At 47.1% G+C, this 26,199-nt stretch overlaps 1 protein-coding gene across 4 annotated transcripts in view; it reads left to right on the plus strand.

Annotated features, from left to right (window-relative positions):
* The first annotated feature begins 452 nt into the window (after nucleotides 1-452).
* Nucleotides 453-26,199, plus strand: part of CTBP2 (C-terminal binding protein 2) — a 132,061-nt gene continuing 106,314 nt past the window's right edge. Inside the window, exon 1 of one of the 4 annotated variants that reach the window (XM_063163017.1) lies at nucleotides 453-578. The gene's annotated coding sequence lies outside the window, so the exon portion shown is untranslated. Of the gene's footprint in view, nucleotides 711-9,022; nucleotides 9,076-26,199 lie in introns of those variants that run through there. The other 3 variants (XM_063163018.1, XM_063163019.1, XM_063163020.1) reach the window with 3 other exon arrangements.

Genomic DNA, 26,199 nt, shown 5'->3' on the forward strand with positions numbered 1-26,199 from the left:
GAGACCCCGCCTATTGCCAAAAAAAAAAAAAAAAAAAAAAAAAAAAAGAGAGAGAGAGAGAGAGAAAAAGAAGAAGGGAAAAAAAAAAAAAAAAAAGCGAGGCAGTGAGAGCCTCTACCTCTCTTCGCTCACCCAGCGTGGCGAGGGGGAGCGGCCGCTCCGCCCAACGCCGCCCGGGCACTTTCTGGCTTAAAAAAAAAAAAAAAAAAAAAAGAAAAAAAAAACCCCAAACAAAAAAGGAAAAAAAAAAAAAAAGGCAGGAAAAAAAAAGAGGAAGAAGGAAAGGGGGGGGGGGGGAAGAGCGGCCCTCCCCCCCAAGTTGCAATTAGCATCCTCTCCGCTGCTGCTGCGGGGCTCCGGTGCCCCCGTCCGCTCCCGGCGCGGCGGCGGGCGGAGCAGGAGAGCGGGGAAAGGGGGGGTGGGGGGGAAGGATTAAGTTGGTTTTTTTTTTTTTTTTGTGCGGTGTGCGAACGGGTGGCGTTTTTAAGGTGGATCTCCGGCAAGCAGAGCCCGGCGGTGGATGCGGGAAGGGATGCGGCGGTGAAGAGCGGCGCGGGGCTGGCGGCGGCCGGGAGCAGGTAAGGGAGCGGCGGCGGCTGCGCTTCCCGGCGAGAAGGACAAGGGAAAAGCGAGGACATCTTTGCTTTAGTCAACCTCACCGGCGAGGGGGACAGAGCAGGCAAAAAAAAAACCAACCCGAGGAGGGGAGGGTAGGTGGAAATGTGATGGTGGTGGGAGGCGGCCGCGCAAGTTGCGCGGGTGGGCGCGGAGCGGCGGGGTGAAGTGGGAAATCTTTTGTTGTGCCGGGCCCCGCATTGTTTACTTAGTGCCGAGAGCCGCCGACAACATCTGCCGGGGGATTAACGGGGCGGCGGCGGCAGGAAAGTTTGGGCAAGGGGGGAACCCCGCGGTGCGGCGCGGCCGATGCTCCGGGGGACGCGGAGCAGCCGCCGCCTTGCGCTGCCTTTATAATTTATACTTGTTTTCGGGGGGGCATAGTGTATTTAGTTATTGCCTTTTTTTTTTTTTTTAATTTTAGGTAGATTACGGGAGGGAAAAAAAATTGGTGTAGCATTTTAATATTTTTTTAAATTTAAATTTTTAAAAAATATTTTTATTGCTGCTGAATAACCGCGCTCGCCCCTCAGTCACTTAGCAACTCTGCACGCTCCTAACCCGCGGAGGTGCGCGGTGTCCGCGGGGCCGCGCCTCGCTCCTTCCCTCCCTCCCACCTTGTACCCCTCCGCCAGAAATCAGAATCATTTCCCCACTATTTATTTATTACGTCTATTTCCCTCCCTCGACCTGCACATTTTAAGCCTTTCCCTGGTATCACCAGAATGAAAAATCAGAGGGGGTGCGTGGATTTAGGCGCTGAGATTGTTCTTTTCGCACCCCTCCGCTCCACCATAAAAAAAAAAAAAAATAACATTTCACCCCCCCCCCAAACTTGCAGGACTTGCTGAGGGGGAAAGAATAGGCTTTTGTCCTGCCGAGGGACGTGCCCCCAAGGTAAATCCCGGCTGGAGCTTAGAGCCTGGTACTTCTCCGGGTCTCAGGGCTCCGGCTGTGCTGGGGAGGAGGAAAGTAGGAGATGGAGATCTCAAAGTAGTAGAAGTAATTTCTTCTTTCAGCTGCACTTCTCCTCTGCCTTTGAATTGCCTGCAATGAATGTACGTAGCTCTAATTGAAGTACTTTAATCATTCACACTTGATTAAGTGCACCGTGACCGGAGGAGAGGAATACACACGGTTCCCCAGAACGGGAGGGGTGGGATGACATTTTAATCCTGTGTTTTAAAAAACATGAGTGGAGCAGGAGGAAAAAAGCGATCGGCGGTGAGGGCTCGGTGTAACGGTCCCTTGTTCCCATACAGATGGTGCCTTTCCTTCGGGAGGAAATCCCGGGTTTTGCCGATATTTGGGCACGGGGGAGGAAGAAGAGGCACGTACTTTTAGGTTTGTTTAAGCGGAGTGAGGGAAATAATGATAGACGAGATGCGTGGTGACAAAATGCTTTTGTTCCTGTTTCCATCAGTGCATAAGGGCGCCGACCTGCTTTAGCATTCTTTAAAGGTCTCTCTTTTACCAAGGAAAATTGAAGACGGTCTCATTATAGGAGAGTGTGTTTGGAATACTATGAGGTATTTATGAATTCTGAGGTGACTGTTGGATCTCAGACATTTCAATTACGCATCCTCTAGTAAAAAAAAAAAAAAAAAAAATTATTTGTAGCGGTGTGTTCTGTAATCTGTTACTTCCATAAAGCTGATTTGTGCTCCAGCTCCGGAGCTGGCGGAGGGAATGGGTCCGTCCACGGGGCTCGAATCTTAAACAAGGATTTCTGTTCTTTGCCTGGCAAAACTTTCTGCTGCAGGGGCAGCCCCGAGTTCCCATGAAAGCGATTGTTTGGGAAACGTCAGCTATCGTCAGTATTTTTCTGGAAAATCTGGCGTCGTGAATGCAGGGTGGTATTTTTAGAAAGGAGCTTTTTATTTTTGGAGGCGTTTTGTGAAACCCACCTGTTAGCCATTAGGGGGGACAGAGGTTGGCTTTCATCCTTAGCAAACCCGGGGGGCTCAGGGCCGTTCCTCACTTGATCCAAGCTCTCCCCGGTCATGGGCAATCAAAATATCTTTCCTTTTCGAAGTTACAACCAAGTGTTTCTGAAGCTGAGCAGAAAATAAGGTAGTTCAGTCAGAGTGGTGGCACTCTCCTGTGTTTAGGAGTGCGGATCGCAGGAGCATTTGGCTTTTCCTTTCTCTCCTAGAATTTCAGACTGAGATGCTTCCCCGGTCCAGGGTTTTATTGTCAATTTTATAGTGTACAAATCACAGGTGACGTTTCCTTGCTGTCAGCTTTACCTGTTTTTGAGGCAGTTTTCCAGCCCATGTGGATGTGGGGTTTGGCTGCCCCTTTGCTGACAGCTCCCTCTCATCCCCCCGCTCCTCCGAGGGCAAAGCTGTGCCCTTTTCCCACTCCTGCTTTTCCTGGGTGGAAAACACTCACAGGAGTTTCCCCACAGCAAGAACTGCAGCACAAACTGTCATCTTCAACTCTGTCATTTCAGCGCACAGATTTGTCACTGGGGTCTGGTGATAATATTCCTTGTATCAGAAAAAACATCAGCCTCAAAGTACGAGGTCCCAGGCATGAGCTGGAAGTAACACACTGAAGCCTTTGGCCAGAAATGTTGATTTATCCATCAGGCTGGCTGCAGTTCAAATAAAACTTCTTCAGTTCAGCTGACTCTGGCAAGAATGAAATACACTAATAAAAATAACCCCCCTGCATCTGGGTTTGCCCAACCATTTGGAAAAGGTAGGTTAATTTTCCCTGGGTGTTTACTAGCTGTGGGAATTGACAGGGGCTTCATGTTTAAAGCAGAAGAAATGGAAAAGCTGCTGGGAACACAGCGCTGGCAATTGACAAGTGTTTTGTTAAGATCTGGTGGATGAAGCTGTCTCATAAACCTGATGGGTGTCACATTTGCTCCTCACATACATCTAGGGAGGGTTCCTGCCTTTGCTTTGCATTTTGGTTGTAGTAAGTTACAGGAGTAAAGAGTGAAGCTTCTGGTGAGCAATTCAATTTGGGCTGATGACTTACACCTGCCCTAGAAATTGGGTTTTTTTTTCAGGTCCCTCTGTCCAGCTGTAAGGGTATTTAGATTATGGGCTCTGAAAGGAGGAATGGTCAGGGCTCACAGCTGAATTAAAGACCAGGAGGAATGGCTGCAAGATGATTTTTGGGGTCCTCTCTTGCAGGGAGCACTGAAACTTTGGAGAGGAGGTTTTGGCAAGTCACTGCTGGTTTTGCTCTGGTTACTGGGATAGCAGAATTGTTTTAGGCAGAAATTGGTGTTTTCTCCATTGCTGTTTGTGGTGCTGGAAGATGTAACTTCAAGTGCAGTTTGTCACACGCAGCATGAGGATGGAATTCTAGAATGCAGTTTGTCATGGTCAGATATGCCTGGGCCACCTCCCATTCCTTATGCCACGTTCCCATGGTTGGGGTTTTTTCCCTCCTTCTCCTTTGCCAAAGGAAACAAGATAAGATTTAGGTGAAGGGATGAAAAACATCATGACCATCCTCTGCAGCAACAAGGTCTTGGAAACCAAATCTCCTCATTGTACCACCCACGTGTTTTCTGCTTCTGCTCTGCCCCATCGTGGTGAGGAGTCTGGGATTTTGGCATTTCACCAGGGAGTCACCACATAACACTCTGTGTGAAGTCAGCAGGAGTTTTGGTGACAGAGCACAGAGGAATCAGTGTCACTTGTTCAGTTCTACAATGGTGCTTTATAAGTGTGCTCTCCCCTTTCTTGCACCAGAGATTTTTTTAAGAACCAGCAATAAACATCTGGAGCTTTTTAGTTTTTGTTTCTCCTCTCTGAGGTGATAATGCAGGTGGAACATTGGAGTTTGCTTTTTGTTGGACTTGATCTGGGTGAGGGGGGAACATGGTGGTGCTGTGTGGGAAGGTCATGGGGACCCTCCTGACGAAATTTGGGTTTTGTAATGTTTTTATAGAATCACAGAATGGTTTGATTTGGAAGGAACCTTAAAGCTCATCCAATTCCAACCCCCTGCCACGGACAGAGACACTTTCCATTACACCAGGTAGCTCAAAGCTCCACCCAGCTTTGCCTTAAACCCTTCCTGGGATGTGCTGTGATTTATTGGAGCCTGGTTATGTGATTTGGAACTTCCATGGGATTATCAGAAAGAACTACAGCTGTAGCTGAGGGGAGAAACACGTGGTGGAAGCAGAGTTTTGCACCTGCATGATGTGGGAGTCAGTGTGGGTGGGATGGAGTTTGCTTTGCCTGTCTGAGGCCTGTAATTGTGTCCTGTGGCAGGAGGAGTGTGGTGAAGAGCAAGGGCAGTGTTTTGGGGTGAAACATCAAAGCTGTGCTGCTGCAGAGGATGCCCCAATGTGCTGTGTGTGTGTGTCACTGCCTCTGTTCCCACTGGTGGTGTGATTCTGGGTGTTTCACGTGTTTTATCCAGCGGGGAGAGGAGTGTAGCTCCCAGGGTGTTGATGTCAGACCTCTGCAGCAGCTCTGGCAAGGCTCAGCATGGTTGGAACCAGCTCTGATGGACCCACCAACCCTCCCCGGAGGTCATCAGTGCTGCTGCCTGGTGGGGTTGCAGATTTTGGGGGTTTTCTGGGATTTTTTGCCCATCCTGGAATGCCAGCCAGGAGCAGAGCATGCTCTGGGGGATCCTGGATGCTCATCCCTGCTCCCTGGTTTTCCCAGGGGAGGGCAGTCCCTGGAATCCCTCTTGGGGTCCCTGTGCTCCACAGCTGGCAGGAGCTGTGTGTCCATGCATGCCAGGCTTATTTTGGATAATTCAGCCTTGTTTTTCACATACATGGTTCTTCCAGGGTGGATCAAGGTAGGCATCTTGATAGGCATCCATAAAGTCCCATCTGTTCTGAGACTTTAGGTAAGATTCAAATAAAACCTGAATTGCTCGAATGCATCAGTTGTAGATTTTAATTATTAATGATTTGCTCCTTTAGCCGTATCTGGCAGTGATTTCACCTGTCCTTTAAGCCAATAAAAAACAGTGGTCCTGCTGAAAGTAACTGCCCTGGGCTCCTTTCCACCCCTCCTGATGGAAGTAGGTTTTATATAGTTTAAATAAACCTGGTTGTTGAATTTTGGGCTCTGCTTCACCCAACAGCTGGAGCAGGGTGGGATTAGGAAGGATCTTTGCCACCACACTGGCCAAACCAAGATTAACCAAATCCCACCATTTTTTTGGCCCAGGTGTAGAGTTCAGGTTCCTTGGCTGGGAGTTTTTTGAGGGGGTGCTGTAGGGACCTGGTGGAGCTGATTTGCACAGCAGTTGTGCTGCCGTTGCTCCTGTGTACATTCACTTGTGCAGTGTTGACAGACACTCAGCCACTGTTTCTGTGCAACAACACACACCAATTATTACAGAAATAGACCCCTGAAGCAGGCTCAGAGGGAAAACGTGGGGATTACAGACACAATATTTACAAGGAGCCAAGTCTTTAATGAGACCAGGAATAATGCAGATGGATTCTCTGTTGCTAAATATAACAGATATGTAATGGATGCTGTCTATCTTCTTTTTTTTTTTTTTTCTTTTAGTGATCCATTCACACTGAAAAAAGAGAAGCTTGTGTGCTGAAGAGGTTGGCACAAAATTGTGGGATATTCCAAAATTAGCCTGGCTTTTGGTTGTTGCTGTAATGACTATAAATGTGTGGCTCTGCAAGGTGTGAGTGACCCTGGCTGGGAGCATGATGAGCCCCTCTGAAATGCTGATGGCCTTTAGGATAGTAACAGGTGCACAAGGAGTGCAGGGTTGGCCCCAAAGAGGCAGAGGGAAGAGATGGGAATCTGTAAATCCTGTGGTTTCCATGCAGCTGGAGCTGGTAACATCATTGTTGGGGTAGAAAATGAGAAAAATCATCAATGAGTCCCTGTGCAGGCAGTGGGTGTCACACCCTGGGGTGTGGGGAATGTCCTTTGTTGGTGTTAGTGGACAGAAAACCCTGCAAATAAATTCCCTTTTAAAAAACAGCTGAGGCCAAGTATAAGAGATGCTGGTGGTACCTGTAGAGTTGTCATGCAGTGTCAGGTTTTTTCTCATTTTGATGTTGAAAACCAAGTTTTCCATGAGAGGGGATGTTGGAAGGACCGAGTAAATTAAGCAAAGTAATTAAGCTAAATAGTAGATGTTACATTTAAAAGTTGAGAGCCTTAAGCTTTGCTGTGATTAGTTGTGGATGAAATTAATTTCAATTCAATATGTGGAAAAAACCCTTTTTCAGTAGTTTTCATGTTCTCATGGTTGTTAGAGGTTTCATGATCCTGCAGCACAAGCTCATGTAGGTTTTATATTTGCCACTTGTTTGAGCTTTTCCCTTTTTTCCTACAAAAATGGTACAGTGAAACATCAAACCTGAAATTGGGGTGTCCCAAAGCTTAAAACTGGAATAGCTGTGCCAGCTTAAGCTTCACCCTTTGCTGGGGTGAGATTTCATTCTGGTCTAGCCACAGGCAGTGAGGTTGTGGCCACTGGTTTTTGTTGTGGTTGTTTCTGAAAAAAAATCCATTGAATGATGTGTCAGGAGGGAGAATGGGTTTTTTAAGGTGCTCTGGGTTCTTTAAGGTGCTGGCTGCCGAATTGGGGTGCTCCAGCTCAGTCCATGTCTGCACATCCAGGTGCCTGAGAGGAGAATCAGTGGCAAAAAACAGAAATCAGAGCTTGAGGGAAAGGGAAGGGGATGCAGAGAGAAACTGTGCCTGGTAGTGATGAGAGCAACAAACAGTCCTGAAAGATATTAGAAATAAAAACTGGGTAGAAAAATCATAAATATTGCACTTTTTTGATGGGGAAAAGTAATGTTATGTTTAGTCCCTGTGAATGTTGTGGTAGAAGTGAGTGTTGAGCAGTCACTGCTGTAGTCAGACCTTTGTGCTCCTGGTGCCTCTCACTGAAGAGGTTTACAGAGCTAACTGAGCCAGTAATGTGTGTTTTTTACTGAATCTTGAACTACTGAAGAGTTCCTGTGAACTGTGGCAATGCTTACCTTGCGTTATTGTAGAAAAGCAGGAAAATGGGCTGGGCTGAACAGCACAGACCTGTCAGCTCCATGTGAGCCCTGGGCAAGCATCCTGAGGATTTATTTGAGGATGGAGATGCCCTGGATGGTGATGCTCTCACCTCCCATTGGTATGGGTTTAGGGGCAGCACATCCTGGAGAACCAACTTTTCTTTTTTCACCTAAAGAGCTGGTGAATGGGATTGATAAAAGTAACTGAGGAGGGTTTGTTTCTTAAAATTCAGCAAGAAATGCAGCTTGGTACAGAAGCTCTCTTCGGACTGGGGATGTGCGGGACAACTGGCTGAGCTCTCAAAATCCAGTGGTAAAACCAGGAATAATTCCCAAACAACCCTTTCCAGCAGCCTCCCTGAACACTCATTTTTGTCCTCACGCTGCTTAATGTTTGAGCAAGCTGTGATAAGGCAGAGAGTCACCGCAGCTGGAGCTTGAAATGTCACCAGGGCTGGCAGAGTGGTAAATAACAAACAGGAGTGACTGCTGCTGCTGGTGACAGCAATTTGTATTGCTTGGCTACAAGCAGGTAATATTTCTCAGATGGCCAACTGTAAATTCCTCTATCTCAGGGCAAACAAGCCAGGCTGGAGCTCCAGGATGCCGCCTGCAGAAATCACGCCCTGGTGGGGCAGTGGGGAGGCACAACCAGCAGCACTGAGATGATACCGTGGCCAAAGGCCCTGTGTGCTCCTGTCTGTGCTGGCTGCCAGGCTGGGGAGGGACGTGGCAGCCTCCCTGTCCCTGCTGCCTGCCCAGGAGGGGCTGTGGGAATGCCAGAGGAGCCAGGAAGGGGCCAGAACCTCTGTTGGCCTGGCTTATCCAGGAGAATGCTGGAAGGTGAATTAATTAAGGGGATTAGTGTTGTCACAGGGAAAATAAATTGGGTAATAAAGAGTTCTTGGGTCTGGCAGGCGGAGTTTTAACAAGACCTGAAAGCTGGAAGGTGAAGCCAGAAGAATAGAGCTGAGGTCTGTGGTTTCAGCACTGATGATGGTGAAAGAGGCTGCTGGAGGTGCTGGTGATTTCTCCACCTCTGGAAATGCCAAGTGCAGGCATGTGTGCTCATTGGAGTGAGTGAGGCTCAAGCAGGGATTGATTTAGGTAAGTTAGTGTGCAGCATGTCAGGCTGGAAAATCACAGGGGTCTCTTCTGACCTCAGAATCCACAAAAGCCCATCTTTAAATGAGAACATCTAGGGATTTGCAGATCCCAAGCTTCAGCATGACAGATTTTTCTTCCAGAGAGTGACTTGCAGAAAGGAAACCTCTGTGTGGAGGGGGAGATTGCAGGGTGGGACCTTGAGCACTCAGGAAAGATCACAGGTTCTTCATTTCCCATCATTTCCTTAAAGAATGCCTTGTGTCTGTCACAGGGATGAGTTACCTCTGGGCCAGCACCAGGAACCTGACATGGGGTGAGAGGTTCACAGGGACAGCGTTGGTCCATTTTGTGGCTAATGCCTGGCTCAGGTGAGAGTTAATTTAGGTGCAGGATTCCTCTTTCTGATAGTCATTTGCTGTATCTAATTGTGCAGAATTTAGTCAAGCTCCCAGCCCGTTCTTGGTGACCATGGTACAACAGAAATAACTCCGTCCCTGGTGAGAAACCTACGAGCAGAAGAGTGAAAACTGATGGAAACAGATCAAATTCAGATTTAGCATTAATTGTACATTGCTGGGGTAGCGGTAGGTATGAAAGCAATGTGTTTGTGTGCATGTTTTTTTGTATTTTGAAGTGGGAATATCCAGCTGGATGTTTGCAGGTTTACTCTGCTTTTAGGTGAGTTTGCAGGTGGGTCTGCCCATCTCATCCATCGTTCGTGGATGGGGTCTGTGGGGTTGCTGGGCTCTGGTCTGTGTGGTACTTGAGTGTGCAGGAGCTGCTATGGCAGGAACATTGTTTCATATCCCCTCAGTATGTGTATATATCTATATATATCTACATCCACCTGTATATCTGTTTATCTACCCCTGTATCTATGCACAGAGGTCTACCATGTCTATCTCAGTTTAAATATATATATATACAGAGGTCTGTATCTGCTAGGTTTACACTGGTTTTTTTAGGTCTAGAAGTTAAATATGTTAAAAACCAGTGGCAAAGAAAACAAGGAGTGGAAAAATGTCAAATGACAATGTTGTTTGGTTTATTTGGCTTCTCGAGGTGTCCCTGTGCTGTGTGATCTCTGGGAGAGGAGCTGGAGGAAAGCAGGAATTGGTTGGTGCAATTAAAAGCAGGGCAGTGAGATGGGCTCTCATGGTAACACAGCCTGGGCTAATGCTGTGAATTAAGGACATTTAGATGTTTGCCTTTGTATGATTTAGCTTAAACAAACAAACATTAATCTCATTACTCAAGCAAATGAAATAAACCTTTAAGGCCCTTAAACCGTGCCGATGGTAGGTGTGTGTCAGAGCAGTGAGACCTGTCTCTGCTCAGGGCATCTCCTCCTGAGAGTAACTTACTCCTGGGTGTAAGTGCTCCCAGCAGGGGCTGCTGGAGGGGTCCCACAGCTGCTCCTGAGCTGGACCCACAGGGATGGATCATCAGTCCAGCTCCCGGCCCTGCAGACACCCCAACATTCCCGCCTTGTCCAAATGCATCCCTGGGGCCGTGCCCATTCCCTGGGGAGCCTGTTCAGTGCTCACCACCCTCTGGGGGAAGAACCTTCTACTGATACCCAACCTAAACCTCTCCCAACGCATCCTGCTGCAGTTTGGGAATGGCAAATCCTCCAGTTTGGGAATGGCAAATCCTCCTGCACTTTGAGAATGGCATTGTCCTGGCTGCAGAGCCAGGGGCACAGGAGGTGAGAGGCTCTGCTGCCAAGCACCAGGCGCTGCTCCCCGTGCTGCCATGAGTCAGGCACCGTGATGCTTCTTCATCCTTTCATTGTAAGAGATGGGATTGCAGAGGTCCTTGTGGGGATGTAATGAACCCCCCTGCTGCTGTCACACACAGCCACGTTTTCCTGTGTGCCACGTCCTTCCGTCGCTCTCAGGCTGAAATGGATGTGACAAACCTCAGCCTGGAGACGCTGGGGATTTTCTTTTTAAGTGTCCTGTGGACTGCACTTTCTTTAGAGGAGAATATGAGAATTTTATTAGCTTGGACGTGCCAAGCTAGCCCAGGAATTTTCTGTTGTCCTTCAATTGGATTTGTTTGGGCTTTGGTTAGGCAGGGAAATGACTGAACTGCATGTCATGTTTATAAGATCAAGAGTACCTTGCTATTTTCACACAGATCTCTTAATAGAGATTAAACACAAAATAAAGCAGAATGCATCAACAGTGTTATTCCCATAAGCAATATTGTAACTTGTATGCAGTGTAATTATATTTTGTACACTTGCCAATTAAGCAGTTACGCTTTAGAGAAAAATTACTTTCAAGAGATGGAAGAAAAGTATTGCAGTAAATCAAATAAAATATACATGTGTTGAAGGAGTTTGTGCATGCAGCTGAAATGTTAAAATTTCCTGCTGTGTTCAGGTTGTGGTGTGCATAATGATGCTCCGTGTCCAGTAGCTTTTTTGGGACTTGAAAATAGCAGATAAAAGAAAAAAAAAAAGGCATGAAAACCACATTTCTTCCTGGGCTAGATACACACCATGTAAAGCTGAGGTGTTCAGTGGGTTCTGGCCTCCATCTTCTCTCCTGCTGAACTCCTGCACAGGTCTGTGCTCCTCAAGACCCCTCCCAACCCAAACCAGTCTGTAATTCTGTGTTGTGTGTCTAAAATGGACAAGAGCACTGTGGCTCTTGCTACCCATCAGCTCTGTGAGCCTCTGTTTTTTTAAGATCTCTTGTGGTTTTTTCCTCTGAGCCACTAAATGAGCATTTTCTGGGGCAGCCACCCCACAGCTCATGGCCACGGCAGGGTCACTGCTGCTTCACAGGCTCAGGGAATCCCAGAATGGTTTGGGAGGGAAGGGAACTTAAAGATTATCCCTGCAATGGGCAGGGACACCTTACACTGTCCCAGAGTGCTCCAAAACCCTGAAATAACCTGAAAGTGTACCCAGAAACGCTGGTAATCCCCTGGGAATTACAGGAAGCTCTGTAAAGTCATAAGGAAATTACCAAGGTACTGAGACTTGCTAGCAGGCACAGAATCAGCCCAATAGCTGTTTAATTATTTTTCCTAATGTAAACTTTGTGCAAGGGAGTGTTAGGGAGTTTGAGCTGCTGATAGAAATGATACAAGATTTTTTTATTGCACTAAGAGGTCTTTATTTGAGGGTTTCGGAATATTTTGAAGAGCATCAGGTTAAATGAGCTGATCAGCTTGGATGGGGCTTGGAGCAGCCTGGTCTAGTGGAAGGTGGCCCTGACCCTGGAAAGGGGTTGGAAGATGATCTTTAGACCTCTCCCAACCCAAAACATTCTGTAATTCTGTGTTGTGTGTCTAAGATGAGTCTAAAATGATGAGAGCCCTGTGGCTCTTGCTCCCCATCACCTCTGGGAGCCTCTGTTCGTGTAAGATCTCATGGTTTTTTTCCTCTGAACCACTAAATGAATATTTTCATCTGGAAATCAAATAATTTATTTAAAAATCACTTTCCATTGTATAGAATTAAGAGTATCTCACTTGAAATGCATCAAAAAAATATATCAAAGTAAGAAAACAACCCTCAGAAAACTCAGGTGAGGTCTGCTGGGAGGGAAGTGCTGCAGACCCTTCCTAAGTTGTGCTGGTGGCCTGGTGACCATCCCTCTCTCACTGAAATCCATGGGATGGGTCAGGCTCTGGGGTCTGTGCTGCTCCTGCCTCCATAAACCAGCACACACAAGCAGCCTGGGCTTGGGAGGGTTTCCTGACCTTTTAAAGTGTGCTGTGTGGGGAATCATCTGCCAGCAGTTCAGTGGTGGTCCTGCTTGAAGGATACATCAGTGTTTGCAGTATAATCCCCTCTTACCTGGAGGGTTTAACCAGCCGCAGCATTGTCTCCTGTGATGTGCATCTTTCCCAAAACTAGCTCGTTTAAAATAAAACAAACCACTTTCCAAGCGGCTCTGCTGCCCCTTCCTGAACTCTGTACCGCACAGGCAGTCCCATAGGTCGGATGAGGGAATCCAGGTGTTTGTTTTTGAGGTGTGGCTGCCTTGGTGAGGCACAGGGCTGGCCAGGGGGTGCTGCTGGAGCTGTGTGAGAGGGCTCTGCTCTGCACCCCTGGCTCGCCCTCCTGCAGCCTTTGGAATGAGCTGGGTGTCCTCTGAAATGCTCATGTCCTGACTGGGAATGGCTCAGCCTGACTGGCTTCTGGTTTCTGTGTTTCAAACCTGCGCATTTTCAAAGGCTTACCAAAGGTGTTTGCATGGAAAAGCTTGTCATGGGGGTTTTGTTTAAAGATGGCAAAATAAAGCAGTGAAATAAAAGAAAATGATGTAGAGTAGGGTCACCAGCTGCCCTCCAGCTCTGCTTTCCTGGACCCTGCCCGGCAGCATCACATCCCCACATGGGCTGTGGCAGCTTCTGCCTTCCCCAGCTGTGCTCTGGGGAGGATGAGGATGTGCTTGGGCAGGCTCACACTCACCTGCTGGGATCCTATTCCCACTCCCACTGCATTTCCACTCCTGTGCTGGGTCCCTTCCTCCTCCCCTCTCACCCGGTCCATTTGCTGGATCCACACGGATGCTGTCAGGCCTGTTGTTGCTCCCCTCCAGCCCTGAGCCTTTGCATCCTCAGGAGGCTGGCAGCCAAGGCAAGGCTATTTCTGGGGGTTTATTTTTAGCCTGATGCTGCTGGCCCTGCTCTTGGTGCTGGCCATCACTTTGTGATCTAGTGGTGATGCAGTGGGGCCGTGGCTGTGGGTGGGATTGTTCCCCTGGGGCATCATCCCTGACCTCCATCCCAGTGGGAATGCCCACCAGGCTCTGTCACTGCCCGCAGCAAGCAGAATGTTTTGGAAATGCTGAGGTTTGGAAGTGCTGAGGGCTAGTCACAGGGCAAACTGCAAATTTTGTGTAAGGTTAAATAAATGTTCACCCCACGTTGTCCTGTGTGTTTACATTTTGTGAAGGTTTCTTGCCTTTCTACTGACTTTGTCACAGATTAATTCCTGGATTTATTTGTAGCTACATTGCTTCCAGCAAGTTTAGGGGAATTGTCCTGCTTCTAAAATAATTTATTTTTCTTTATATCGTGCACTTCATTGCCTTGAAAACTGTACTATGAGTCATACCAATAAAAAGTGAGGCTAAATTGGATTTGGCATCACTTTTTTTTACCAACCTAGCACAAAAAGGCCAACCTTCTGCTCAAGATGCAGGACTTCGGTCAAGTTGAAGAGTTTCCGTGTTGTGCCTTGGGTTTATCAATGTCTCATAACCTTTCCTCCTCTCTCCCACCATCCCAAGCCTCTCTGATAGTTTTAATTTGAGAAGAAATAAGCCAAGGTGTGCTCTGAGTATAAGGAGATGATTATCACAACAGAATAATTACGTTTGGGCACTTGATTTGATTTGTTAGCTGGAAGATTAGTCGGAAGGCAGAGAAGAAAATGAATGCATTGTTGACTGCAGGAAGTTATTTATGAGTTTTTACTTATGTTTAAAGGAATTCCCCCTGTGACTTTAGTAGCAGTGCAATTTATGGCCTCTCACATTGGCTAGCTGAATAAATAAATAGAATAAAGACAGGAAGAATAAAATGAAATGGTACCAGCTTTGGTGGGTGTAAAGTTTCTGTTGTGGAATGCAGGAAGCCATGGCTTTCAAAAACCCAGATCAACAAAAATAATGCCCATGTGAATGAAATCCTAGCATGTTTTACATTAATTATGTTGTGGCAGGAGAAATGCTTGTGCACTCGCACACTCTGTGTGGAGTTTGTGTTATGGTTCTATAATTTCTTCCATAACTATCTTAAGGTGTTATTCCTTATGTTATGGTTCTGTAATTCCTTCCATAACTGTCTTAAAGTATTATTCCTTCCCTGGCTGCTTCTCCCATTCCTGCTTCCACAAATCAAGCAAACAGCATAATCCAGGAGGGAGGAATGGTGTCTGTGCTGTACACCTAACACTGAGAGCTGCTGGTGCCATTCACTGTGGTTGGACTTGATGATCTTAGAGGTCTCTCCCAGCCTCATTACTCTGTGGTTCTGTGGGTCTGCTGGCTCAGGAAACCCTCAGGAAGTGAAGGGGCTGCTTGGAAGTGGGGACAGGTTTGGACAGGACTGACTCCTGCAAAGGGGACTCTGCAGTTGTCATTGGAAAGCTCCTGCTGGGAATTCACAGCAAGCACTCTGAGAGGGGTCAGTGTGTGTGTCCTGCTGATGTGGGGCTGGACTGTCCCCTCCATGGGCTGCTCTCCCAAGATGTGTCCGTGTTGCTCTCATGGCAGAGCAGAGCTGTCCAAGGAGGCTTTTAGCACCCAGCGTGGTTATCACTTGACTGTTAAATCTTGTCACTCCATCCCTGGTGTTTTTGAGTCGTGTCCTGGGTCAGCAGGGTGCAGTAAAGTGGAAATAAAGGCCAACCTCCTGCTCTGGCTCAGGAGAGGGCTGGTGACGAGTGCGCTGATTCTGTCAGAGGAAATCAGGGATGCTCCTGCGGGGATGGGAGGCCAGGCTCAGCTCCTGCCGCGCTGCTGGGCTGATGCTGATCTCCACCAGCTGCTGGCAGGCTCCAAAACTGTGCTCCGCAGTAGCTCACATGTGGATCAGACTGGCTGTGCTTTTGGGAAGCCCACCGGGCAGATCTCCTGCCTTTTCCAGGTGGCGCTGGAGAAGTGGCACGTGTCCTGCACTGGCAGTGCTTGGGGACAATGCCAGGCAGAAATGCCGGACGGAAAGCAGCCTGCTGGCATCTCCCAAGGCTGCCACTCATGAGTGTTAAACCTTCAGGGACTGAAGGCGCTCTCCTCAGGGCAATGGCCTTGCCTTCAGATGCTGCATGTACAGGGTTTGGTGATTGGTTCCTCCAATTATTCCTTTGAAAGGGAAGGGAGTCCTGCCTGAAGTCCAGACCATTTGTTTTTATGGACAAAACCTGTAGGAAGACCTTATGGAGGTTTGGAAAGTAGTGTAAAGTGGCTGAACTTGATTTAAACATTAAGAAAGATTAACTCTTGTGCTCCCCAGCAATCCAAAGGGATTGGTGGGACTGGACTGCACAAACCAAGGGGGATGGACACAACCAATGCTGAGCTGTCCCATTTACACCTCAGCTGTTTGGTTGTTCTTGTGTTTGTGTGTTACGATGAATAAAAGCAGCTGGGTAAACTGAGAAGCAGAAACAGAACACAAATTCCTCACTGTGCCTACCCTGCAGATGAGTGTTGGTCAAGGACCACTTGCCAAGTGCAAGGAATGGGAATAACACTGCCTCAGCTAGCCAGAAGACTCCTTGGTTTTTGTGGGGGCAGGAAAAATGGTTTGGATGGGATAGAGAAGGTGTTGAGTGCCCTTACCTGGGAAGTGATGCTGTGTCCTTCAAGGGGCTCAGGGCAGAAATGAGCTTCCCCATGTGATGTGAATTTGTCCAGGTGTGGTGGATGTCAGGCAGGATCTTCTCTGGTGGCCCAGCTCTCCTGGCTTCTGCAGGAGATGTGGTTTAGGAGAGCCATGGAGGAGCTCTGAGGGGCAGCTTCTCATCATTGAGAAACCCATGAAAATGGATGTGCTTTCCTGCAGTGTTCAGCTTTCCCTGGCTGCATTTAAGGGATGTTTCTGACACTGATCATCAGTGTTGTGTCAGCAGAAGGTATTGACAGAGCCATGAACCAGAGAGCAGCTGCTCACTGAGGGATTGGGTATTGATATTTATGTCATGAGTTCCACAGCTCATCTTTGGGAATCCCCAGAAATCTTGGTCACCCTTTACAGTGGTTGGTGGAGGGAAGGAAGTGGTGGAAAATTACTTTGTTCCCCCTCACAACTGAACCCACCAGTGTGTTTTTTTTCCATGGTGGATGGGTAAGTATTGGAGGATTTTTAAGCACTGGGTATAAGCTTGAAGACAGCCAGATTTGGTGGTGATTTATGTGGCTGTGCTGTAATTGTCTGTGTTATGCCCCAGAAAGTTGAGAGAGCATTAGAATAAAATCTTTCAATAATGTGCAACAAATTCTCATCATTAAGGAGTAACCATTGTGTATGTTGTGTTGAGTAATTATAGAGTACAAGGAAGATTTGATACAGGAATTGTAGCTTAATCTCCTGCTCTCCATTACATTTTCCCTTTGGAGGTAGCAAGAAATGGGAGGTATATTTTTATTTTCCAGTTTGAGTGTGCTTGGTCAGGATGGTCTTGCTTTTAATGTTGCTTCACCGGGGAGAATTTACAGTGGGGATTTCCATTAATGCTAATGAGAGTTATGCCTGAGCACTTCACTGACCTGATGACAGAGGGGAAGAAATAATCATTAAATTCTTTGTCTTTTAAAAAAAATAAAATGACCCTAAAATGTCCAATATGTCAGTGGGGAGCAACTGGGAATGGGAGCTGCCATCATTGCTGCACTTGATCATTCACTGGTGGAAAAGGGAAAGGAAAAACAGTCCAGAAATGCATTCTAGGTGGGGTAAATAATGAATAATATAAGGATAGATATTGTGATTATAAAACAAAACATACAGATTGCTCCTGTAAAGTTGTTGGAATGAGTTGCAGTGGGTTTTCTTTATGGGTGTGATTAACACACTCTCCCATTTAAAGCCATTAGGGGTAGTGCTGCACTTGATTTAAAGTAAGTGCAGTTAATATTTTTGGTTATAAATTTCAGGCATGCTGGTAAGAAATCATCAAAAAAATACAATTCTTCATGGAGAGGGAGTACAAATCCATATTATTGCCCCTGGAGAAGAGGAGGTTCTTCTCCTGCAGCTGGGTTTTGCTGGTTGGGAAGGGCTGGTTGTGTGCTGGGGAATTGGAGCGAGCACAGAGTTAATGGGAGCTGTTGTGACACATCTTTTGTACGGGAGTCTATCGAAAGGGAGTGAGGAAAGGGCTATACCTAATCAGTATAAATGTCAGTAGCATATTTTAATAAATTCTTGATTTTGCTTGGACTGTTTGCAATTGCATATTTAAAAGGAATCTGCCATCCCCTTTCGAAGGTATGTGACATTTAAAAGATCTGTAAAGAAGATTGGTTTGACAGCTTCAAATTACATTTGAAAGAGTTTTTTTCCTTTCAAAACAGAAAATGAATACTTCCTATTCTAAATGTCACTGCCGAGACATAAACATGTTTAATCAAATTATATATTTAATTTATGTAAAACGTAATTTTTTATTCATGCAAGAGACTCACTTGTTACATTTATACCATCTCCGAAGCCTCAGAAAGTTGGTGAACTGATGAATCTCTTGAATAAATCAACGCTCAGCAGTTTTTCACATCCTTCCAAAATAGCCTTTGGCTTCTTGTTGGCTCTGCCACATCCAGCTGGGGTTGCCATTCTGCCCCGATGAGCAGAGCTGAGGGGTTGGATGGGTTTTTGCAGGGTGAAGGGAGCAGCTCCCACAGAGGAGCTGGTGTGGTTGGAGGGTGCTGGTGATGGACTTGTGTCCTCTTGTCCATGGTGATAGTGGTGAACCAAAGAGATGAAGCTGCTGGGCCAAAGTGTGAGGGTGCTCACAGGGGTTTTGGATGAGGGAAGAGACGAGGGTCTGATTCTATGTTTTAGAAGGCTTGATTTATTATTTTATGATGTATATTACATTAAAACTATACTGAAAGAATAGAAGAAAGGATTTCATCAGAAGGCTGGCTAAGAATAGAATAGCAAAGAATGATAATAAAGGTTTGTGGCTCGGCTCTCTGTCTGAGCCAGCTGACTGTGATTATCCATTAATTACAAACATCCAACATGGGCCAATCCCAGATGCACCTGTTGCATTCCCCAGCAGCAGATAATCAATGTTTACATTTTGTTCCTGAGGCCTCCAGCTTCTCAAGAGGAAAAATCCTAAAGAAGGAATTTTTCATAGAAGATGTCTGCGACACCAAAGCTCCTCCCAGGGGAAAGGAGAAGCTGTGGGATGTGGTGCTCTGCTCTCCAGCTTTCACAGCATCTGTGTCAAGGGCAGATCTTGAAGCAGGCCTCCAGGAGATGAGGAGCTCTGGCTGCTGGCAGAGCAGGGTGAGGAGCAGGATGCTGCCCAGGCTGTGCTGGAGATCTCTGCAGCTGCTCCCTGCTGTCACTGTCATATTTTCTGAACAATCCCTTCACCCAGGATTTTTCTCCTGGGAAGCTGAGAAGCCTCAGAGAAAAAGGGAAACAATAATTATCTCATTTGCTTCTCCTGTGTTTTGCTCACGTGGAATGTGTTTGGAAATTGTTTACCCACAGGTGATTGTTCCATTGGATTCATGTGAGTTGTTTTCACTCTTTGGCCAATCAGTGCCAAGCTGTGTTGTGACTCTGGAAAGAGTCACAAGTTTTTATTATTATCTTTCTAGCCTTCTGTAGGAGGGGTGTGTCCGCTCCTATGGGCATGTCCCCAGAGTGTTACCCCCTCCCAATGCCCATTTTTGGGATGGTAGGTGTGTGTCCTCCTACTTACTTCTGTAAGTATCCTTTCTGTATTCTTTAGTATAGTTTAGTTTAATATTCTTTTATATAATATAGTATCATAAAATAATAAACTCACCTTTGAAGAACGTGGAGTCAGATTCATCATCCCTTCCATCCACTGGAGACCCTGCAAATCAATACCCTGCTCATCTCTGCCCCTGCCAGCAGAGCCCCCTGGGCTGGGAGAGCATCCTGGTGCTTCCAGGGCAGACTGCTTCTCAAGGAGGGACCTTGAGCAGCAATCCTGGGCAAAAACAAAACAAAGGGGACTGTTGTCTGCAGGTATAAGCTTGAAGACAGCCAGATTTGGTGGCAGTGGTGATTTATGTCACAATGGCCATGCTTGGTGTGACATAGAGCAGGGCGTCCTGGTCCTTGATCATCTTGGTGTGAATAGAGCAGGGCTTGGCAAAGCTTTGGGGATGCCCTGTTGTGTTGGTGCTGTGTCTCAGTGACCAGGCAGCCCCTGGGTGAGCTGGAGGCTGCTGTGCAGGCTCTGAAAGCCAAGAGGGAGCTCAGAGTGCAGTCGTGTTTCTGGAAACCTCCTCTGGTGGGGGTCAGAGCAGGTCCTGCAGGCTCCTCTGCCGCGTCCTGAGCTGGCGCTGGAGCGCTTTGCTGGGACTCTGGAGCACATTGGTTTGTCCAGCTCCAGTGGTGCCATCCTCTTCCATTTTTTGAGCTCATCAAGAACTACAGGTAGTGATTCTGGTTTAGCTGTTGACTGATCAGGGAGAAGTCACAGCCCTGGGAGTTAATGCAGCTCTCAGGCCGTGCACACTGCCAGGCAGGTCCTGCTGGAGGGCAGACCTAGACTGACATAAAACCTTGGCATACATCTTAAAGCAGAGTCTGATGGTTAATTTGGTACATTCCTGTGTACTCTGAAAGGTGCACAGGGCAGAACAAGTACACTCAGCATGGATGCTGGAGGGGAAAGCTCAGAAGCCTGATGGTCCTCAGGTAAATCCATCCTCCAGCAGGAAAACTTGCTGAGCATCATTCACCTAAGATACTTCATGTTCTCAACACCTAAAACTTCTCTGTCCTTTTCATGCTCCTGCAGTGTGTTTGTATGTAATTATTCATGTAGGACATGGCCAAGCCAGGGGACCTTAAATGAGAGTGGTAAATGAGTCCTGGAGACTGCTCCATGTAGCTGTTGTGGCAGTCACAGCTCTGCCCACCAGGCCTCCCTTGAAAAGGGACACTTTTCTTGGGTAAACACAAACATGTGAAAGAGTTTGCATCTTTCAGCTCCTTCTTTTTTTTTTTTTTTTTTTAATAGCAAGAGGGGTTGAGCGCGTGAAGTGATATTGACAAAGCTATAATTTCACTAATTAGCCAGCTGTCATCTGTATGGAAAAATGACAGGGAATATTTCTTTCCTGGTCTGTAGTTTACTTAGAAGGGGAAATGTATCTCTCTGAAGATACAGGGGAGCTTTCAGTTTGCTGAAAGTATTACTGAAAACGTGTCAGACAGGGGGAGGCATTTGAGCCTCGTCCCTCAGAGTGTCCAAGGCCAGGGTGGATGGGCAGGGATGGACTGGACTGAACAGCTTTTAAAGATCCCTTCCAGCCCAAACTCTTCTGTGATTTTATGTGCATTTTTTGAGATTCCAGCAGCACCCCCAGCCTGATACCAGAATGATGCAGGAGATGAGAGAGGGGTTTTGCTTTGCACCTGCTGATGTAAAATTTCCTGGTCCTGATTTTCTCCTTCCCTGGAGCACCTCACTGCAGGGTGAGGGACACCAGGCTGGGGTCAGAGTGTGCTCTGAAGGGTTTGTGCTCTGTCTCTGTCCTTACATCAGTCTGGAATGAAACTAGCCATGTGGATCTGGAACTGAGGCTGGCCAGGTGGATTCAGAGCGTATTTTGTATTTATATTTTGTTTCATTAAAAAGATAAAAACAAAAGCCTTGAAAATAGCCATGTTTATAGTTCAGACACTGTAGATTGGTGTGGAGATTTTGGACAACAAAGAGTAGCAAACAGTAGAGGTTTTCAGTGTATCCCTCCTTTATGTTGTAGGGGAAGTGCACAGTCTATAGTTTTTTTATTACCCATTTCACCATGAAATATGTCGCAACATTAAGTTGTATATTTCCATTGAAATATATGGCAGGAATAAAATTCCAGATAAAAGGTAACTATTTGACATTCTGTATAGTTGTTGTCTTGCTGTTAAAATAACACATTGACTACTAAGTTGATATGAGGCAGAGATGAAGAGGAAGCTGTGTCAGCAGGAATTTCTGAGGCGCTCTGTGGCACCAGCAGTGCTGCCTTCCCTCGCTGTCCCCTTCCCTTGGAAGTGCCAAAGCAGAGCTTGCCCTCAAATATTAACATCCTGAGAGCTTCAGTCAAGTGATCCACCCCGCCTCTTTCAAAAGAAAATACACTTGCAGTACATTTCAGCAAAGCGTGATGTTTAAAATTTGTTTTTGCCCTGCATGGGCTCTGCTGTAGAGAGTTTCAGTCTAAAATTAGAAGAAAGTGGAGGCAAAGTGCAGTTAGCTGAGTTAATAAGATTTCAGGAGATTGCAGTGCCTCACTGGCCAAAGCCCTAATGCTGTAGAGGGTAGGATTATCCCAACTGAGTCAGCTAAATTAAAATAATTTTAATTTAATTTTTCGTTTAACTTTGATGCTGCAGTATATATTTTATCCCTCTGATGTAATTGCTGTCTTTAAAGCTTTTGATGACCCTGTGGTCATCAAAATGGTCTTTTGTGCCTTGTCAGGGCATGTCCTGCAGTTGCTGTACTCAGGTGTCACCCCCTGTCACTGCCCGTTTCTGGGATTTTAGGAGCTGTGTGTTCTATGGGCATGTCCCCAAAATGTCACCCCTTCCTAGTGTCCATTTCTGGGATTTTAGGAGGTGTGTCACCCCCCTCTCAGTTCCATTTCTGGGATTTTAGGAGGTGTGTCACCTCCTACGGACATGTCCCCAGAGTGTCACCCCCTGTCACTGCCCAATTCTGGGATTTTGCATCCCAGAGTGGAGGCCTTGTGGAGTGTTATTTCAGAAGCACACACAATAATATGAAGTTATTTCTGGGATTTCAGAAGTACACACAATAATATTATTTCTGGGATTTTAGGAGCTGTGTGTCCTATGGCCATGTCCCCAGCATGTCATCCCCTCTCTGTGCCCATTTCTGGGATTTTAGGAGGTGTGTGTGTCCTATGAGCATGTCCCCAGGGTGTCACCCCCTCCCAGTCCCATTTCTGGGATTTTAGGAGGTGTGTGTCCTCTGAGCATGTCCCCAGGGTGTCACTCCCTCTCTGTGCCCATTTCTGGGATTTTAGGAGCTGTGTGTCCTATGAGCATGTCCCCAGGGTGTCACCCCCTCCCAGTGCCATTTCTGGGATTTTAGGAGCTGTGTGTCCTATGGCCATGTCCCCAGGGTGTCACCCCCTCTCTGTGCCCATTTCTGGGATTTTAGGAGCTGTGTGTCCTATGGCCATGTCCCCAGCATGTCACCCCCTCCTAGTGCCATTTCTGGGATTTTAGGAGCTGTGTGTCCTATGGCCATGTCCCCAGCGTGTCACCCCCTCTCAGTGCCCATTTCTGGGATTTTAGGAGCTGTGTGTCCTATGGCCATGTCCCCAGCGTGTCACCCCCTCTCACTGCCATTTCTGGGATTTTAGGATCAAGCCCAGCACTGTGGGGTTCCTGGCTGAGCATCAATGTGCTGCAGAGCATTTTAACCCCTGGGTTTTGCTGTTTCTGTGTGCTTTGGTGTTGCTGGGCTGCTCTGGAGCTCCTGTTGGTGTGCCCAGGTGTGGTCCCAAAGCAAGGGGCAGTGTCCCAGCTCTGCTCCTGGGGAAGTCACTGGCAGGGTTAAACCCACCCTGCTGCGCACAACCTGCTCAGGGCTGGTATTAAAAACTCATGGAGATAACACTCTTGGCAATCTAGCAGCAAAAATGGAATAGCTTGGTAGTAAATTAGATTTTTAGTCAAATAGAAAAAAAAAAAATGTTCGTTTTCCATTGTAATGACAAACTTGGGTTTTTTGCACAATGTGTTATTTCTTCCCTTTTCATACACACTTTCCCTGCGCTATTTATAGATTTACATGTGTGCAACTTGAAACCAGGCAGTTTGAAATGTTCTAATCTCAGATTTTCCATAAACATTCCTGCCTGTACTGAGACCCCTGTGCACCGAGTTTATGAAAACAGTCCCCTCTGGGCAGAGATTTTTCTAATTCCCTGAATATAAGGGGAGAAATTTATAATGAAGTGTTGGTAGGACCTTTGGTATAATGTTGTGAATATTCCTGTCTACAGACATGGGAAGGATTTGCTCTCAAGCCTTTTGCTGCATAAAGGATAATTTCACATTCATATTATTGTTTTTGTAACTAAATTTCATGGAAAACGTGCTTTTAAATATGTGAAGAGTTCTGCTGTGACAACATATACTTAAAATGCCTCATTCAATGTGAAGAATTACTGCAAAATAATTGATTCTGCTCAAATGTCTTCTCTTAAGCAGGTTTAATGTTCGGCATAAGAGGCCTTGTGGAGTGTTATTTCAGAAGCACACACAATAATATTAAGGTATTTGGCTTTCTCCCCATATGTTGATACTTAAAGTCTGGCCTGACAGACATTAATGTTATTAAAGGGCTTTGCAGAGGAGGCCAGTGCATCATTGCTGCTGCTGCTGTAATCATGACAAGTGTGGGATGTGCAGGTTGGGAGCACCAGGGGCTCCCACAGAATCACAGGAGGGTTTAGGTTGGAAGGGACCTTAAAGATGATTTTAAAGATGATTTACTCACACCCCCTGCCACGAGCACAGACACCTTGCTGTGGGTCAGGCTGCTCAGAGCCCAGTCCAGCCTGACCTTGGGTGTTTCCAGGAAGAAGCAGCCACAGCATCTGGTCCTGCAGCCTGGCAGATCACGAGAAATCAGCTCATGTCCTCGGGTGCAGGAGCACTGTTTTCCAGGCTGCTGGTCAGGTAAATAATGAAAAAAAAAAAATCCAGCCTGTGTCCTGGGTTGTCCTTATGAATCAGCTGTGGGTTTATTCCAAAGTCCTTGGTGGCTTCCAGGTATTTTGTTGTGTGGAGTTTCCTCTTTCTCCTGGTGTTTTTTCCATCTCTGACAGTATGCTAACAAGTTTTACTGTCCCTCTGAAATGTTGAATGTAACAGAGGCAGTGAGCAGAGTGTCTGGTCCCCAGAGCCTCTCTGGAGGCTGCTGGCATTCCCATCATCTGTGATGTGTGCCTGCCGTGTCTGCAGAGCTCAGAGTGCCCTTGGCGGCTCTGGGCCCATGGAAAGGGGTGATTTGTGAAAGTGAGGAGAGCCTGAGCATCCTGGCAAACCACTGGCAGTGAATAATCCATGGGAGAGCTGGGCTGCAGCCTGCACAGGGCTGGTCCCACCATGGGTTTGGCTCTGGGTGAGGTGGTGGTGATCTAATTCCTTCTTTTAGTGGGAGCCCTTGTGGCTCTGTTGCATCAGATTTGAGCTTCCTTGGGCATCCCAGTGGACAGAAATCCTAAATGCACCAAAATGCAGTCGTGATGCTATTCCCACCTTTCTGGAGTCAGCTTCAGAAGATTTTGGCTGCATCTGGCTGGAACAGGACCATGGCTTGGTCCCTTCAGCACCTCTTCAGTCTGCTTTCAACAGCACTTAGGAAATGTTAATTGAAAACAGCATCTGTGCATCTTTACCCCAGGCTCCACTTGTGCACTCCCTGAGTGCTCCAAATTACTGCTCCTGTCTCCAGGGGCTGCTGCTTGTGCAGGGATGCTGCAGGAGGCTGTGCTCAGAGAGCCTTTACAGTAATTCAGCTCCACAGTCATGGGGAGAGGTCAGACTGGGATCTCTGGAGCTGCAGCTGTGAGTTGGTGCTGCCAGTGCCCAAAGCAGATTCTTTCTGTTGCTTCCAGGGTTATTTTTTAGCTGTCACTTATTGCTCTCCTCAGGGACTTTTCACAAGGGCATGTAGTGATAGGACCGGGGGGAATGGCTTCAAGCTGGATGAGGGTAGATTTTGATTAGAAATAAGGAATAAATTGTTCCCTGTGAGTGTGGGCAGGCCCTGGCACAGGGTGCCCAGAGCAGCTGTGGCTGCCCCTGGATCCCTGAAGGATTGTGAGCACCAGGACTGTCCAAGGACAGGGCTTGGAGCAGCCTGGGATGATGGAAGATGTCCCTGCCCATCCAGGGGGCTGTAGGTGATCTCTAAGGTCCCTTCCAACCCAAACCAATCTGTGATTTTGTATTTCTATGATTTTTAGGGTGACCTAAAGGAAAGGGTCTGTAGTTTTGCTTCTAAAGCATATCTCCCTTGGCAAAGAGAACCTCAGAATTGCTTTCCTGCCTTTACCTGTTCAGAAAACATCTCCTTCATCTAAGCTGAGTCTGAGGACAGCTTTTAAAAGGTATTTCTCTCATGACAAATGATTTTCTTGGCACCGAGCATTCTTCCCTTCCGCACTGATGCTGCCTCCTCGGTTTCCTTCTCCAGCATCCCCGCTCGCTGCCAGGCTCCAGGTGCAGCCCAAAACCTGATTTTTTGGATGCTAAAACCCTTGCCTCAGGTGTTTGAAGTATCCATGGCAAAGGGCCCCTGGAAAGAAAGGTTTGGAGCTGGGAGAGCTCCGTGGCCATGGCACTGCTGCTGTACCGTGGTGTGAAATCCTGTAGCCCCACGTGGCATTTGGGGAAAAACAAGTGATGCAGCAAACTGACAATTCCCCCTTGGTGTTTGCTGAGTCCCTTCTGTACACACTGGAGCGTGGCTGCTGCTGGGAAGGCAAACGGGGTGGGAAAATAATAATAATAATAAGGATGGAAATTGTGGCTTGGGAAAGGTAGAAAAACACAGGGTGGGGTTGAGGGGGAGCAGGAGGAGTTGGGAAGATCCTGTCAGACCCTTGTGTGGAAGGAGACCCTGTCTGCAATACCCAGCCTGGGGGGATTGTGCTTCCCAGGGGCACATCCCAGCCCAAGGTGCTGCCCAGGTGGGTTCCCCAAAATACTGAACTCCTGAATTTCCACCTCAGACAGCAGATCTGCAGAGAGGAGCGTGG

This window comes from Melospiza melodia, chromosome 9 (genome assembly GCF_035770615.1).
Source record: "Melospiza melodia melodia isolate bMelMel2 chromosome 9, bMelMel2.pri, whole genome shotgun sequence".
NCBI classification, from domain to species: Eukaryota; Metazoa; Chordata; class Aves; order Passeriformes; family Passerellidae; genus Melospiza; species Melospiza melodia.